A 17,628-nucleotide genomic window follows, 5' to 3' on the forward strand; every position below is an offset into this window, starting at 1 on the left:
CCTTCCAATTCAAATTCTGTGACATCTTATTCTTCTTTGTAGCCTAAGTATAACGCAGGAGGCAGCAGGGTATGATGGCTAGGGAACTAGACAGAGTCAGGCACAAGATGTTAAGATACTTTAGGAGTGCAACCCTGGACAAGGTATTTAACTGCTCTCACCCTTCGGATCCTTACCTGTAAAATTGGTATCATAATATCTGTAGTGTTTACTTCACTGGGTTGTTGGGAAGATACCTTATTTGTAAAAAGAGGAAAATTATATGGGTTGTGTTTGCCTCAGGATTGTTGTGAGGAAAGAATGAGATCATTTATGTAAAGTGCTTCACAAACTCCGAAGAGCTATAGAAATTTTAGTTACTTTTCAAATCCATTGAATTGTTAGTTGTTGAGAGCAGACTCTTGGTCATAGCTGTCTGATCACTTTGTATCCCCAGTTTCTTGATCAGCAGCCTTTCACATATTAGACCTCATGGTGTTAAAATTATGGAAGTCTTTGAAAGTTGTGCAGAAAAATTTAATGTAGTACTGAAACAGGAAGAGAGGCAAGTAGAGATGATACTCTGAGATAGTGGTCTCCAAACATTTTTTATTATGCACCTCTATCAGTAAAAAAAATTTTTTTAGCATTGATTCCCAATATATAGTTATTTAAGCTATTAAAACTTAAAATACACTAAGACTTTGGTATACATTATATGTATATTTATAAATTAAATGATGTATTATTGTATTAATATATTATGTACACAAAACATGGTAAATAAAAATAGAATTAAAAAGATGAAATAAGCAATATTTTAAAAATATGTTCAAGTTTATGTCTTAATGATATAAAAACTTCATTCTTGAGAATAATATGATTGAATATGCTTCATTATTTTAAAAAAAATGAACAAACAAACTTTATACATCCTAGGGAATAGAGTTGTAATGGTTAGTATTCATTAAATTAATCTGATCTATATGGCTAACCAAGCTGGTGAACTTCATGTTTGGATATTTTTCTATTGAAAGATATGCAATGCTCAATCAAATTAATAGGTCACAACTGTCAGAGAGCAGAACAGCTTTTCAGCAGGCGTCATGTTTCTTGGTATATTAATATTCACTATAAACAAAGCAACAACAAAAGCAAAAGTGAATTGTCTCTGGTTTCATCTTAGCAGCAAGTTTTTCATATAAATCCATTCCTCTGTCTTTCTTTGATTCTGCTTAATGCATTACATCAGACCTTAATTTTCTATTCATGTTTGGATATTTTAGTTGTGTGTTTTGTATGAGCAGGAGAAACAGCAAAAAGACCAGTTTAGCAGGACCTTCAAGGGCATGAAGGGGAGTAATGTATAATAAGGCTAGAAAGGCAGATTGGGGCCAAGTTGTGAAGGGCTTTAAATGCCAAACAGAAGACTTGATATTTGATCCTAGAGGTAACAAAGAACTGTTGGAGTTTACTGGGTACCAGGGATGACTTGTTCAGATCTAAGCTTATGGAAAACCACTTAGGTATGTGTGGGAGGATGAACTGCAGGAGGGAGATACAGTCAAGGAAGCCAATCAGAATCCCTTTAAACGGTTCAGGTGAGAGATGATAAGAGCCGGAAATGGGGTGATGGTTGGTGTGAGAGGAGAGAACAGAGAAGGGGACAAAATGAGAGATGTTGTGGATCTAGAAATTACAAGATTTGCCAGCTGCTTGAATGTGTGGGATAAAGGAAAGTGAAGTCAAGGGTGACACCAAGGTTTCCAACCTGGATGACTGGAACGATTGTGGTGGCTCTTAACAGAGATAGCAAAGATAGGAAGAGGGTTGGATTTCTGGGGAAAGGTAATGTAATGAATGAGATCTGTGATGCAAAATGCAATCCATTCATGTGAGATAATCCTGTGAGATTTATTCTATCCCAAAAGAAAAGGGGGAAAAGGGGGAGACAGGGCTCTTCTTTATCTATTACTTCCCTGGAGTGCACAGCCTACCTTCTTAGGGCTCTTGTCACAGGAAAGGATCTGAAGGAAAGGGGTGTAGTTATGCTAGGGAGTTCGAGGGGGGTTTTCCTAAAGGCACCTGTCCAGTTGTGCTGTCCGTGCCTCCTTTGGGGTTAGGTTATAACTGCCCTCAGGGGCAGAAAAAGGATTGTCCAGAGCTTTCACAGCTGAGGGAGTGTTGAGCTGTAATGAGTGATGGATAGGTGTGGCTTTATCGAAGAGAAATCCTACAACTAGCTCCTGAAAGGAGGGTGGGATGTGATCTAGGGTCACGGTGGAGTGAAAGGAGCACAGAAGAAAACCTGAATTCAAATCCAGACTCTGCTTCACCTGTGTAACGGTGAGCAAACCATTTAACTATTTGGGTCTCAGGTAAAACGGATTGTCATGTGCTCTAGCATCCTAACTTCCATCCATGTTCTTTCTTTTTTCTTTTTTCCTTTTTTTTTCCTTAACCGATCTGTTATTTTATTGGTTTAGGGAACTCCCTCCGTCCATGCCTAGTTGCACCCGCATAGCAATTTATAGTCTTCGAGAGTTGCCTGGGTTACTGAGAAGTGACTTGCCCGGGGTCACACAGCCAGTATGTATCAGACACGACTTGAACAGAGTTCTTCCTGGCTTGAGACCAGCGCTCTAGCCACTAGGCCGCATTTCACGATTTCAATGTCAAATCCTTCTTGTTGCCTTTCCCCTCTATCAGAGGCAGCATAGTGTAGCAGAAAGAACCCCAAAATGACCAAACCCGAGTTCAAATTCTGTCTCTGCCACTAACTACTCAATGTAACCCCTCTGTGACTTCATCTGTAAAATCAGAGGTGATAGAGTGGTAGATACTCTCCCAGGTCCCTTCCAGCTCTAGTTCTATAGATATCCCCCTCCCCCCCCGCCGCCCCAATCTGAAAGTTTCGGAGCTGCAGCTTCAATTCGGTGACCAGTCTTCACTTGGCTTTGCCCAGGTTCCTTTTTTTTTTTTTTTCCTTTTTCTCTAAACTCCTCAGGATGGTCACATAGAAGAGTAAGACTTTAAGCCAAGAAGACCCAACGGACACCTCCCCCATTGAAGGCTGTGTATGCAAATCGAAATACCAGGAAGTAGCTGGGAACCTCTCAGCCAACCCCCTGAAACCCAGCTTAGTTCCTCTCCGGCTGCCAGGGGCTGAGTGCGCGAGCTTGCCCTGAAACTCTGGGGGTGTTCTAGACTTTTTTTCCTGGCCTAGGGAAGATCAGCCACCCCTCAATCCCTGGTGGGCTTCCGACAGCCACAACAGAGTAAGGGTTTCCCCCTTTTTGTTGGGAACCATTGAAACCTTTCTCCCGATCCCCGTCCCCTTTTCTCCTCCCTCTCCCTTCTTCCCCTTCCCCAAAGCCTCGCTGGGCTTCGCCTCCCTCACTCCCTTCCCCACCCCTTCCTAGGACTGGGCTGAAGTCACCGTGGAGCTCCAGCGCGGCACCCCAACTTTCCAAACCAGGAGGGTGAGTAGCGGAGCGGGATCGTGGACTCAGTGGGTCGATCGGGATGGGATGGGAGGAGGCGGCGTCTCAGGGAGTGGCGCCCGGGGCTGCTTAGAAAGGAAAGCTTTTGGTCGGATCTTAAACAGTAAGATACAGATTTGCACAAGTCAGCAAACATTTATCAAGCGCTTACAGTGGGCTGGGAGAACGGTGCTGAGACAAGGGCAGAAAAAGCTGGCGATTGGCCCAAGAACCGGCGAGAGGCGAGTGTGGGGGGGGGGCGCGGGAAAAGCGCCCAGCAGTGAAGAAAGGTGGGGGCAGTATCCCTTAGCCAGCTGGAGTGGAGAGAAAGCTGCTGCCCCTTCCTGCCACCTCAGTGCTTGACTAAGGTACCCTTACTTAAGTCTCTGGGTTACAGGTCCCCGCCCCGCTTTCTTGACCACACAAAAAACGTGTGGGCGGTTGCAAAGCGGCGGGGTGGGGGGGGGGGGGGGGAAAAGCCGGGGGGGCTTTGTCGGGGGGGGGGGGGGGGGCCGGGGGGGGGGGGGGGAGGGGGGGAGGAGTGGATGTTGTGCGACGTCCCTCCGACAGGTTGAAAAGGTTGCTGGGCTTTCTTCGCCTTCTGTGTGCCTTTCCAGAAAGTAAGGAGAAGTTCCCTTGACTTTCTCTGCGCGGGAGGGGGGCGATAAAGCGGCAGAGGTGTATCAGGGGAATTGTCAGCTTGCGAAATTCAATCAGTCCTCTGCCCTGGGATCCCCAGAGAATGCAGCAGAATTAGGTATATTAGAACTGGAAGCAGTCATCTCCTTTTCTCGATGAGGATACCTAGTCCCAGAGAAGGGAATGTCACACAGGTAGCGAGTGGCAGAGCCAGGATTCTACATCTAAATCTTTTGAACATGATTTACTCTATCTCTGAACCGACACCAAATGTAAACTTAATTTTTCTTTTTTTTAAACCGCATTTCTGGCGGGAGAGGAAGCAGAGTTTTGTCTTCAGGGCTGCTGGTCATACCGTTATTGGGGAACAGGGCTTTTGGACATCTGATAAGCTGTCCAGCCCTTTAGTGAAAAGGAAGCCAGAGTTATTTTGAGACTACAGAGGTTTGCTTTTCCTTTGCACGGGGGGAAGGGTGTAGCTCCAGTCGCAACTTTTTCCTGCATGATCTCGTTTGCTTTAGCTTTCTCCATAGTGCAGTTAATGCATTTAAACTTTTTGGTCTGATTTTTAAGTCTGTTGATCACTCGGCAGACGAGGTGGGAGGTGTTTTAAGGATCCAAACTGCATCAAATTCAAATTACTTGATTGCCCAAATAGTAAGTTGGTAGGATTTTTGTTCAATTTGTTGTTCTGTGACCTAGTTATGCTCCACAGATATTAGCTATCCTGTATTCACTATGTAAGAAAGGAAGTCTTTGCATTGTATAATTTCATCTTCATCAAATAGGACATACCCATAACTAATGTCCAATAATAAAAACTCTAGAGTTGCTGTTATAATTTGGAGTCCAAAGGCAGTGTCTGTGCCTGAAGAAGTCATGCATGTATAAGAGAGGAACTTATGGAAAGAAAAAGGTGGTTTAAAAAAAACATTCAAAAGTTAAAAAAAAAAAGGTAATGAACATATGATGGAAATATGGAAGGAATAATATTTTTTCCAAGTGCAGCATCCCCATCTTAACAACAAGGACCAAAAAAAAAAAATGCTTTTTGAGGTAAGGAAGAAAGAAAATTCAAGTTTATCAAAACTTTTTGGTGATCTTTTGGGCTTCCAGAGGATTTTCAGTGTTACATGCAGAAATTCCTAAGAAGCCATTTTATGAATTCTGTGAGACTTGGGAACTTTAACTTTCCATAATCTATATGGCAGTAAAGCATCAATGATAACTATGCTGGGAATGTCATTAAATGAAAAGAGTACTCAGGTACAGGAAGAAAGAAAACTAACTGTTTTGGGGGTTACTTTTGTTTTCTTTCTCTATTTACCTGAACATCCTGGTATAGTAGATAGATTCAAGAAGACTTTCATTCAGAACCCTCCTCGGACAGTTATTAGTTGAATGACCCTAGTGGGTAAGTCACTTAACCTTTTATAGACTCATTTTTTTTTCTCATCTGCAAAATTTTCATAATAATTGTACCTAACCCATATAGTTATTGTGAGGTTCAAACATAATAATACATGCAAAATATTTCGTAAACCTTAAATGATTAAACATAGGCTTAATTATAGTAAGAATTATGATTAATGACACCCCTTTCCCCAGCTTGGCCATTTTAGTTACATCATAGGTAAGAAAGGTATTGGTTTAATTTCATTAGCTCCTGATTGTCAAAATTCTGTTCAAGAGATGGTTTTTCTATGCTGTGAAAGTTTGATACTGAATGCTAACAGTTGACCTTTAATCAGCTAAATCGGTTAGGTCTTTGAGTTGAAAGATAGTTCAGATCAGTAAATAAAAAACATTGTGCTTTACTTTTGTATCAGAAAAGCAATTCTTCAGAATTTCAGTGGTTTAAAGTGATTCAACCTATTAGGATACTAAAAAAGTTAAAAGCTTTATAATTTAAAATATTTTGTTTTTCTCGTTAATGTAAATAGAAATATATTGTACGCATCTGGGTAGATAGCTAGGTTTTACAGTGGATAGGATTTGGAATCAGGAAGATATGAGTTCAAATCCTGCTGTGGACACTTACTAGCTGTCTGACTCTGGACAAGTCACTTAGCCTTTCTGTGCCTTACTTTCCTAATTTGTATAATGGGCATAATAATAGCACCTGCTTCACAGGGTTGTTTGAGGATCCATTGAGTTAACTTTTGTAAAGCACTTTTTTTTTCTTTTTGGTGAGGCAGTTGGGGTTAAGTGACTTGCCCCGGGGTCACACAGCTAGTAAATGTCAAGTGTCTGAGGCCCGATTTGAGCTCATATCCTCCTGACTCCAGGGCAGGTGCTCTTTCCACTTCGACACCTAACTGCCTCTAAAGCACTTTATATGCACTTTAAAGTGCTGGGTACAGAGCCAGAAAGACCTGGGTTCAAGTCTGTTCTGTGCCACATGCTGGCTATGTCGTTTTGAAGTGAATGCTTTGTGGCACTAATTTAACCAGTCAGGAGTCTAGGCCACTCTCTGACTCTAAGTCACATAGAAGGTGTGTTGACGTACCCTGTTGAAGCTGTTTCTTTATCATAGAGTTCTGAATACCAGTGGAATCATCAAAGGTCCAGTTCTTATCCCTATACATATGATGAAAAAATATTGGTGTGAATATTGATACTTAAAAGTTTACTGAATTGAGTTGATAAACAATTTTGTATGCACAGATATTGGTCACGGTTAACACTGCGATATTTTCTTCAGGTATTCATCAGGGATAAGATAACAATATCAATCAAAGTTAGAATTTAAATCACACAAAAAAATTCCTCAGAGACAGGGGCTATGTACCTACCTGAAACTGCTTTCATATCTTCCGCTGGACCCATAATAGTAATAATACATTAGTTTTTTTTAATTTAAAAAAATTTATTACAAAAACAGCTTTTCTGTTTTTTCAGAGAGTTTTTACTTTCATTCTAGTTTGATCCTCAGAACAAACTTATAAGGCAGGCAGATACTATTTTCCACTTTTCCAGAGGAAGAAACTGAGCTTCCATGATGAAAAGAATAACCCAAGGTCACATGACTAGAACCTAGGTCTTTTGACTTCTAATTTGGTATTCTTTCCATTATACCATGCCATTGGGCACAGAATAGGCACTCAGTAAGCATGTCTTGATCAATTCTAGGAAGGTAGGTAGTACTGTGGATAGAGCTCTGGCCCTAGAGTCTAGACAACCTGAATTCTAATCCCATCTCAGACAATTATGTAGCTGTATAAACCTCTGCATGTTATATAATGTCCATCAGCCTCAGTTTTTTCATCTGTAAAATGAGGGTGATAATAGAACATACCTCAAGTAGGTAAAGACACTTAGATTTGTGACCTTGGACAAGTCACTTAAGTTTCCCTAGCCTCAGTTTCCTCATCTGCAAAATGGGGATAATAACACCTTTTCCCCAGAGTTGTTGTGAAGATAAAATGAGATAATATTTGTAAAGTGTTTTACAAACCCTTAAGTGAAATATGGGCAGCTAGGTGCTACAGTGGATAGAGGGCTGGGTTTGAAGTCAGGAAGACTCATCTTCCCAAGTTCAAATCTGGTCTCTGACACTTATTAGCAGTGTGACCCTGGTCAAGTCACTTAACCCTGTTTGCCTCAGTTCCTCATCTATCAAATGGACTGGAGAAGGAAATGGCAAACCATCTCACTATCTTTGCCAAGAAAACCCCAAATGGGGTCATGGAGAGTCTGACACAACTGAAATGACTGCATGACAACAACAAAGTGTGATATAAATACTAGCTATTATTGTTATTAATTTCAGATTCTCTAAGAAAAACTTTGCAGAGGGATTTTCTCAAATCTTCTATCCCTAGAAAAGTGCCCATTGTACACTCAGAAGGATTGTTTTGATGGTAATTACACCTCAGAGGGTAATATGCTTTGGGACTGACTTCCATTAGTTACTTTTAGGATCATAGAATCTACTGCTAGAAGACACTTTAGATAACATAAATCCATCTCATTGCTTTCATGTTTAACCAAAATGAGAATCTGCAGATATTAAACTTTTAGCTAGTATATTCAATTTGACAAATATTCATTAGGTATTTGCTGTGTGCAAAACACTATGGTAGGCACTACAGGAGATAGAAAGTTTAGATGAGACACATTCTTGCCTTCTGTAAGACTTAGATTAAATCACTGACCCTGTCTTGACTTCAGTTTCCATTAGCAAAATGACAGGTTTGGACTAATTGATTTCTAAAGACTCATCTAACTCTAAATGGCAAGGTACCTAGGGAATTGTAGCAGAGTTGGAAATGAAAGCTGATTCTCCTCATATAATGTATGTTACATATATCCTGATATATATAACATTATATCACATATATAACATATATACATGTTTCTAGAAGTATTTAGTAATTAAGGCAATGATTTTTATTCTCAAGGCTCCAGCAAAGATCCTTCTAACTTTTTTCTATTATGAAAAAGTACAGTAGGGTTTAATTAATTCAATGAACATTTATCACATTTTCATGTAAGGGGAACACAGTATTAACATCTTCCCCTGATTTTACATGTTTCTGAAATGAGTCTATTTTAGACTGGACTTCATCTATCTAAGCTTGAGGCTTTATAGAGGGGAGGAGAGATGATGAAGGGGGAGGGGTAGTATGGGCAGGAAACGAGTTAATGAGATGAGGCTGGAAGGAGAAATTGATTAATAGGAAATGTGATGAAGTAGAGGGGACTCAGTTTGAGAAAAACTAACACTTGTGTTCAACATATGCAGCTGCTGTTCTTTCCTAATTAACTGTCCTTTATTTCTGAATTTACTTAGTATGGAGTGGCTATTCTTGACTTGGGGACCATGAACTAATTTTTAAAATTATTTCAACAACTGTATTAAAATTTAATTGATTTCTTTGTAGTCGTGTGTGTGTGTGTGTGTGTGTGTGTGTGTGTGTGTGTGTGTGTGTGTGACAGAGAGAGACAGAGAGACAGAGAGAGAAAGAGAGAGAGAAGGGGTCCATAGGTTTCAACAGACTGCCAAAGAGGTCCATGATCCAAACGTTTAAAAACCTCTGGTATAGAATATTGTTTGGGTGGTGGCATTTGGTGACCCTGGATACTATTCTAAGCAGACTCTTTGCCTTGTCACTTCTCTGGCCCTTAGAGCCTCTTTTGTACCTTTTGTAAAATCTAGCAATTCCCCTGAAGTGCCCAGAAAGCAGTTTCTTTTCTTGGGTCCTAATTACTTTTCTGTCATTCTGGAGAATATAGTGTCGTGTATCTGGGAAGAGCGATGATGACCCATAAATCAAGTGGAGGAGAATTAGAGGTGGTAGTGACTCTGAAAGCATGGTAAAATTTATGAAAATTAACAGAAGAACATGGAAGAAAACATTTTAAAGGTCCCCTATTAATGTCACTAATATTGAAAAATTCAGCAATTTTATGGGACTTAAACATACAACTTCTGCATTTTCTGACAATTAAGTCACAACTTTATAGGTGGTTTCTCTTCTCTCTTTTTCACGACTCCTCCCCCCAAATTTATTATTTATTTATTTTTATCATTCTTTTGTTTTTAAATTTTGAGTTCTAAATTCTCTCTCTCCTTCCCACTGCTTTCCCACCCACTGAGAAGGCAAGCAATATGGTATCAATTATACATGTTAAATCATGCAAAACACATTTCCATATTAGCCATATTTTAAATAAAATAAGAAAAATAAAGAAAGTGAGAAGATTATACTTCAGTTTGCACTCAAAGTCCTTCAGTTCTCTTTCTCTCCAAGTGGATAGCATTTCTCCATCATGAGTCTTTGGAATTGTCTTTGATCATTGTATTGATCAGAGAAGTCAAGTCTTTCACAGTTGATCGTTGCTACAACATTGGTCTTACTGTGCACAATGATCTCCTGGTTCTTCACACTTTACTTTGCATCAGTTCATATAGGTAACGATGCCATGTTTTTCTGAAACCACTCTGTCATCATTTCTTATAGCACAATAGTTCTCCATCCCAATCATATGCCACAACTCATTCAGCCATTCCCCAACTGATGAGCATGCCCTTGATTTCCAGTTCTATACTACTACAGAAAGAATTGTTATAAGTATTTTGGTACATGTAGATCCCTTTCCTTTTTCTTTGATCTCTTTGGGATACAGACCTAGTCATGGTATTTCTGGATAAAAGGGTATGCATGATTTACAGCTGTTTGGGCCTGGTTCCAGATTGTTCTCCAGAATGGTTGGACCAGTTCACCATTCCACAGAAAGTTCATCATTGTACCTGTTTTTCCCTCATCCCCTCCAGCATTTGTCATTACTGATAGAAGTGAGGTAGTATCTCAGAGTGGTTTTAATTTGCATTTCTCTAATCAATAGTGATTTAGAACATTTTTTCATGTGACTATAGGTAGCTTGATTTCTTCTTCTGAAAACTGCCTATTCATCATCTTTGAACATTTATAAATTGGGGAAATAAGCTCTTAGTTCTATAAATTTGACTCAGTTCCCTATATATTTGAGAAATGAGGCCTTTATCAGAAAAGTTTGCTGGAAATTTTTTTTTATTTTACTTCATTGTCTATGGTACCTTATAGCAAAATACAGTTTCTTTGATTATCCCTTTTAATTAGGTCTATTTTTCTTTTTGTTTTATCTGAGATCATGATTGCTACCTCTGCCTTTTTAAAAAGCTCAGTGAAGCATATTATATTCTTCTCCAGTCTAACTCTGTGTATATCTTTCTATTTCAAATGTGTCTTTTGTAAACAACATATTGTTGGATTTTGGTTTCTAATCCATTCTACTAGGTGCTTCTGTTTTACAGGTGAGCTCATCCCATCACAATTACTGTGTATTTCCCTCCATCCGATTTTCTCCTGTTTTTTTTCCTCTCTTCTTTTTTATCCTTTCCCTCCTCAAAAGTCTACTTTGCTTTTGACCACTGCCTTCCTTAATCTGCTCTCTCTTTTGTCATCCCCCTACCCTTTCTCTCATCCCTTTTTCCTCCTATTTCCCGCTTAGGTTAGTTACATTTCTATACGCAACTGAGCGTGTGTGTGTGTGTGTGTGTGTGTGTGTGTGTGTGTGTGTGTATTCTTTTCTCTTTGAACCAGTTCCTATGAGAGTGAGTTCCAACCATTGTCTGCCACAACTCCCCCCACCCATTTTTCTCTCTATTAAAAAGCTCTTCCTTGCATGCCTTTTCAATGTGAGAAAATTTTCCCCATTCTACCTTTCCCTTTCCCCTTCTCCCAGTGCATCCCTCTTTCACCCCTTCATTTTTTTTGAGATCATTCCAGCATAACCAATTCCTATCCATGCCCTTTGTCTACGTAAACTCCTTTTAATTGCCCTAATAAAGATAAAGATTGTTGAAATTGTATGAATCATCTTCCAGGATAGAAATATAAATCGTTTAACTTTATTGAGACCTTTATGATTACTTTTTCATGTTTGCCTTTATATGCTTCTCTTGAGTCTTGTGTTTAAATGTTATATTTTCTATTCAGCCCTGGTCTTTTCATTAGGAATGCTTTAAAGTCCTCTATTTCATTAAATGTCTGTTTCCCCCCTGAAGACTCATACTCTTTTGCTGGTGGATTATTCTTGGTTGTAATCCTACCTTCTTTTTCTTCCAGAGTAACATATTCCAAGCCTTCCAGTCCTGTAATATGGAAGCTGCTAAATCTTATGTCAGCATAACCGTGGCTCCACAGTATTTGAATTGTTTCTTTTTGGTTGCTTGAAGTATTTTCTCTTTGACCTAAAAGTTCTGGAATTTGGCTATAGTATTCCTGGGAGTTTTCATTTTGGGACCTCTTTCAGGAGGTGATCTGGATTCTTTCAATTTCTATTTTATCCTCTGGATCTAAGATGTCAGGGCAGTTTTCCTTGATAACTTCTTGAAACATGATGTCTAGATTCTTTCTTGGATTATGGCTTTCAGGCTTCTTAAATGACCTCTCCTTGTTATTTTTTCCAGATCAGTTATTTTTCTTACTAAATATTTTACATTTTCTTCAATTTTCCCATTCTATTGACTTTGTTTTATTGTTTTTTGATGTCTCATGGAGTCATTAGCTTCCAGTTGCCCAATTCTAATTTTTAAATAATTATTTTCTTTAGTGAGATTTTGTACCTCTTTTTCCATTTGGCCAATTCTGTTTCTTAAAAAGTTCTTTGGTGAATTTTTGTACCTCCTTTTCCATTTGGCCTATTCTGCTTTTAAAGGAGTTCTTTTTTCAGTTTATTTTTGTATCATTTTTACCAGTAGTCTAGTTCTGTTTTTTAAAGTGATTTTTTTGTTTGTTTTTTGTTTTGTTTTGCTAGGCAATGGGGTTAAGTGACTTGCCCAGGGTCACATAACTAGTAAGTGTCAAGTGTCTGAGGCAGGATTTGAACTCAGGTCCTCCTGACTCCAGGGCCGTTATTCTATTCATTAGGCCACCTAGCTTCTCCTAAGGTGATTTTTTTTTCAGTATTTTTTGTGCCTCTCTTACCAAGCTGTTAATTGTCTTTCATAATTTTCTTGCATCACTCTCTTTTTCCAATTTTTCTTCTACCATTTTTATCTCTTTCTTTAACTCTTCCAGGAATTATTGTTGAGCTTGTGTTCATTAGCATTTTTCTTTGAGGCTTTAGTTGTAGCTGTTTTTGCATTATAATCTTCTTATGAGTTTGGTCTTGGTCTTCCTTGCCACCACAGTAGCTTTTTATGATCAAATTTTTTTTGTTGTTCATTTTCCAGCCTATTTCTTGACTTTGAACTTTATGTTAAAATTAAGCTTTGCTCATGGTGGGGGTGGGAAGGCACTGTCCCAAGCTTCAGGCTGTGTTATGCTGCTGTTTTCAGAGCTAGTTCTGGAGGTCTGCAAGTTTTTGGTACGTCAGTGGATGACTGTGGGAGAGGTATGGTCACTGCTCTCCTGGTGTGTACTCTGGTCTTTACGCAGGAAGGGTCCCTGCATCTGCAAGCAATAGCATTCTCTTTGCCTTGGAACTGGGACCAGACCCCCTGATTCCTTGTGCCTGACCTCCAGCACTCCTTTCCACACTCAAACTGTGACCCAGAACTGTGCATTGGCAACAGAGTTGCCAATCAGTGCCAGCTCTACTCAGGGCCAACAAAAGGTCTCCTGCAATCTCTTTCTGACCAGACAACTGGTCAGACAACCTCCTTAACATCTCTTGGCTGAGAGCTCCCAAAGCTCCTGCTACTGCTTCCCAGTGTGTGTGGACTCTGTACAGGTTTCCACTCAGGTGTCAGAAACTTTTGCCAACATCCTAAAATTTCTTAGGCCAAAAAAATGGCTTACCCTGATCTTTTGTTGGCTCTGCTCCTCCAAATTTTGATTGAAGTGTTATTTTAAAGTTGTTTGGAGGGGAATGTTGGGAGAGTTCAGCTGGGTTGCCTCTGATCTGCCATCATGGCTTTCAGTCTACCTCTTTCACAACTTCTAAAAATATCAGTCTACAATAGGGAAAGGAACAAGGCTGGGAAAGAGGCTGAAAATGCAAGGGGGAGTGAGAGTCTTTGGTTCGAGAAACTGAACTTCCTTGTTTGAGTTTTTCTAAGTTTCAATCCCTCCCTCAGAATTTCTTGACCTCAGTTAACTGGAAGAACACTGAAGAAATTCTGGGTGAAACATTCTTGGTTAAGAGTCTCATGAGATTAGATAGCCAACAGATTCTGCACTTCCCAGCAAATGCCGCAGGGACAGCAAGAGCTTCCGTTTTTATCTTATTGGGTCTTTTTCTTCATTCCTGTTTTATATTATACAAACTTCTTTTCCTCTCACTGAACAGAGTTGTGGGGAAGTAATTTTCTTTATTGACCCAGGGCATTATTTATATTTAGTGCTTTCTGTTAACAGAATTGTGGCAGAGGTGAGGGTAGGTGGGGTGGGGGAGGGTTTAGGAGAGTGGAACAGCTCAATTGGAAAGAGTGAAAGGTTTCAACCCTGTGCTCTGTGTTAGCTATCCTACCTCTTTTCCTGCTAATTCAGTGAGCCCATCTATGCTCTTTCAATAAATCATCTATTTGCCCTAAAGTACTGTATGAAAGTGTCTCTGTATGATTACTGTAGTTTTTCATTTGTAGTAATAAGAAGCATATAAAGAACTCTCCCACATTATGATAATCTCTTATGTTTGTATTATATATTTTACTTTTTAAAAGTGGTTTCATATTCATCATCTTATGCTTGACCAGGAGTTCCCAACATTTTTTTGTATGTAACAGACCCTTTTGGCAGTCTGATGAAGCCTGTGGACTCTTTAAAATAATGTTTGCAAAAACATAAGATAACAGACACAAGGGAAACAAATTATAATGAAATACCATTATGGAAATGTTTTTAAAAATCAAGTTCTTGGACTCCAGGTTAAGAATGTCTGGGCATGGGATGGGTGGGTGAATGAGACCTCCTTTCGTGCTTCCTTAATTAAATACCTCTGTTGCCTGCCTTTTGAGAAACCCATCTGCCTCTAAATCTGACCAGCTGGGAGTTTGGGGAAGGAAGTTAATAGCTGATAGGATCAAAGGACTTAAAGCTGGAAAGGATCTGAGAGGTCATCTAGTCTAGCCTTGCTATTCTATAAATTGGGAAAATAAAGTCCAAAAAGGTTTAGTATATGGCACACCCAGCATTTGAACCCAAGTCTTCTATCTCAAAATCCAGTAGTTTTTACACATACACACTGTCACCCTTCCCCCTAATTATTATGGTGTATTCACCAAGTCCCTAGAGTGCTAAAAGTTTGTTAATTCACCCCAAAACATGAAGTACGCACTGTGTGCAAATCACTGTGTTAGGTGTATGTGATACAAAGATGGTTTAAATAAGACACTTGTCCTTGCCCACTTAGGCTTTATAGTTCAGTAATGGGATAAAATATGAATACAGATAACTAGAATACACTATATCATATGGTAAGTATGTTAGTTAAAAAAACAGGGTTATGTGAGGTCTGAGGAGTGGGAAATTAAGAATTCATGGAGTGAGGTAGTTACTATATTATTACTTAAGGGATAAATGGGAATTAAGTGAAGAAGAAAATATGGGGTATTAAGTTATAGGAAATAGTATCAAATGTGGATATGGAAGACTATTTGACATACAAGTAGCCTAGTTTTGCTGAATCATAGAAAGTTTAGAAGAAAGTAATATGAGAAGGCTGGTAAGGTAGAGTGGTATATTATGTTAGGGGGCTTTGAATGCTAGATAAATGAGTTTGAACTTTATTTAGGAGACTATAGTGGAGCCACTGAAGATTATTAAACAGAGGAGTGGCAAGACTGAGTCTATGCATAAGAACAAATATTCTGGCAGCAATATGAAGGACAGATGAGTAGAAGTGGAGATTGGCAGGAATAACCATTTGAAGACTATTGCAGGAGTCCATTTGAATCTTCATGATAGTGAATAAGACTTGGGAAATCAGGAATAGAAGAGGAGACATGGAAGAAAGATGTGGAAATGGAGTCAACAGAGCTTGGTGATTGTTCATATTTGAAAGGTAAAAGAAAGGGAAGAGTCAAAAATAGTATCCAGGTTTATAAACATGGGGCACAGAGTGGATGGTGGTGCCATAAAAAGAAATGATGAAATCAAAAGGAATTGGTTTTGAGGGAAGGTAGGTGACGATATGTTTTGAATATCTTGGATCTGAGATGCTATATCCAAGTGATGTCTTGTAGGTAGATGAAGATATATTTCTGTGAAGTTGAAGATAGATCAAGACTGGAAATGTAGACTTTGGCACCATCTATATAAGGGTCATAGTCAAAGCCATGGGTGGAATTACCTGGGAATTCATTAAGGGGTTGGGTAGAGGATGAAGAGACAGCAAAGGAGATGGTGAGAGCATGCTAGCATTTTGTTAGAATGGGGTAGAGAATGGTTCTTGAATTTGACAAGTATGATTTGAAAGGTGAATATGTTTGATGGGTCATCAAAATGAATATTAAGCCACCTAAGGATAAAGAAAGGTATGGGTTGTAGAAGGTGATTCAGCCATTGAGAAAGTTAGGAGAGGGATATGAAGTATGGTAGATGGCATTGACAAAAATTGAAAGAGGGTGGTATGCTGGGAATACATGGGTTTTGAAAGCTGAAAAGTCTTTTATGGATGGTGGTGGAGGAATTTTCTGGAAGTGGCAGTAAAGAACAAAGAGTATGCCTATCTTTACTTTAAAAAATAGATGGTATTGATAACTTTTATTTTTTTATCATCAGAAATTTTCTCCCCAATCTTCCTTCTTCCTCCTCTCAGAGAGCCATTTAATAAAATGTTTCGAAAGAAAAAAATAAGATGAGGAAGAGAAGAAATAAAAATCAGAAAAACCAATCAATACATTAAAAAAAACCCTGAAATTATATGCAATAAATCACACTCATGGACCTCTCACATCTACAAAGGAGAAAAGTGGGAGTTTCTTTTCATTTCTCTTCTTTAGCGCCATATTTGTTTTTTGTAATTTTGCAATATTAATTTCTGATTGCTTTGTAGTTCTTTCTATTTATATTGCCGTGGTCATTGTATAGATTGTTTGCTTGTATGCTGATTTTTTTTCTCTTGGTCCTATGTGTTAGGTGCACTGGAAGAAATGGCCTCTACTGTATAAGATTCTTGGTATTCTCAGAAAAGGGCCAGATTTCTGTATAAGTGAAGAATTGGAAAAAGGAAATTGGATGAAAAGGTCAAGGACGTAGAGGGAATTGTCAGGACATCTAAAAGTTATATTCCAGAATTGGGTAAATATGTGTCTCTCAATTATGGAATTAGAGTTTGAACAAATGTCACCTGTTGGATTTATAAGGTGGCTCTTGTAATCAGAAAGCTTTAGGAAAGAGTGTTGGTCTGGTTCATTCTTCTGTTGTAGTTCACACCTCCATATGGGAAAACTCCTGGCAGTTTTTTTCTTTGTAGGGCCTTTGAATCCCTCTTGTAATCCTAATGTATATTGGTATAAATCTTTGTTTTTAATTATATCCTCCACTTCTTTCCACTCCTTTTGTTTTGTTTTGTTTTTATTTATTTTTTAGTGAAGCAATTGGGGTTAAGTGACTTACCCAGAGTCACAAAGCTAGGAAGTATTATGTGTCTGAGGCTGGATCTGAACTCAAGTCCTCCTGACTCCGGGGCCTCTATCCACTGTGCCACCTAGCTGCCCCTCACTCCATCTCTTTTTGGGTAGGATCAGGTACAAAGCAAGGTATCTGAATTTCATCACATGGGACTAAGAAGAAGGAGTTAGGGTCTCTCTCTCTCTCTCTCTCTCTCTCTCTCTCTCTATCACTTCAGCCTTTGGGAGAGATGGTTGTATTGTATGCTTAATCAAAACAATAACAACAATAATAATAACTTCCACATATAAAGAAATTTTGCAAAGCACTTTACGTACAGCAGGGCAGCAGGATGGTTTCTTTGGTTGTTTGAGTTTTTGAGCAGGTTGAAAAATTGGTACATCTCTCCACTCTTTCACTGTTCTTATAAATTATGGTCAGTTCCACTATGGACAGGGAGATTGTAGGAGAGAGATTGACTAGGC

General features: G+C 39.0%; 1 protein-coding gene across 2 annotated transcripts in view; it reads left to right on the forward strand.

Moving 5' to 3' along the window:
- The first annotated feature begins 3,108 nt into the window (after positions 1-3,108).
- The window catches only part of LOC114053901 (tyrosine-protein kinase Lyn), a 146,552-nt gene continuing 132,032 nt past the window's right edge, over positions 3,109-17,628 (forward strand). Inside the window, exons 1-2 of one of the 2 annotated variants that reach the window (XM_027877021.1) lie at positions 3,109-3,257; positions 3,402-3,461. The gene's annotated coding sequence lies outside the window, so the exon portion shown is untranslated. Of the gene's footprint in view, positions 3,462-17,628 lie in introns of both variants that reach the window. The other variant, XM_027877022.1, reaches the window with a different exon arrangement.

The sequence above is a fragment of the Vombatus ursinus genome, unplaced genomic scaffold, assembly GCF_900497805.2.
Source record: "Vombatus ursinus unplaced genomic scaffold, bare-nosed wombat genome assembly UNPS02014812.1, whole genome shotgun sequence".
NCBI lineage: Eukaryota > Metazoa > Chordata > Mammalia > Diprotodontia > Vombatidae > Vombatus > Vombatus ursinus.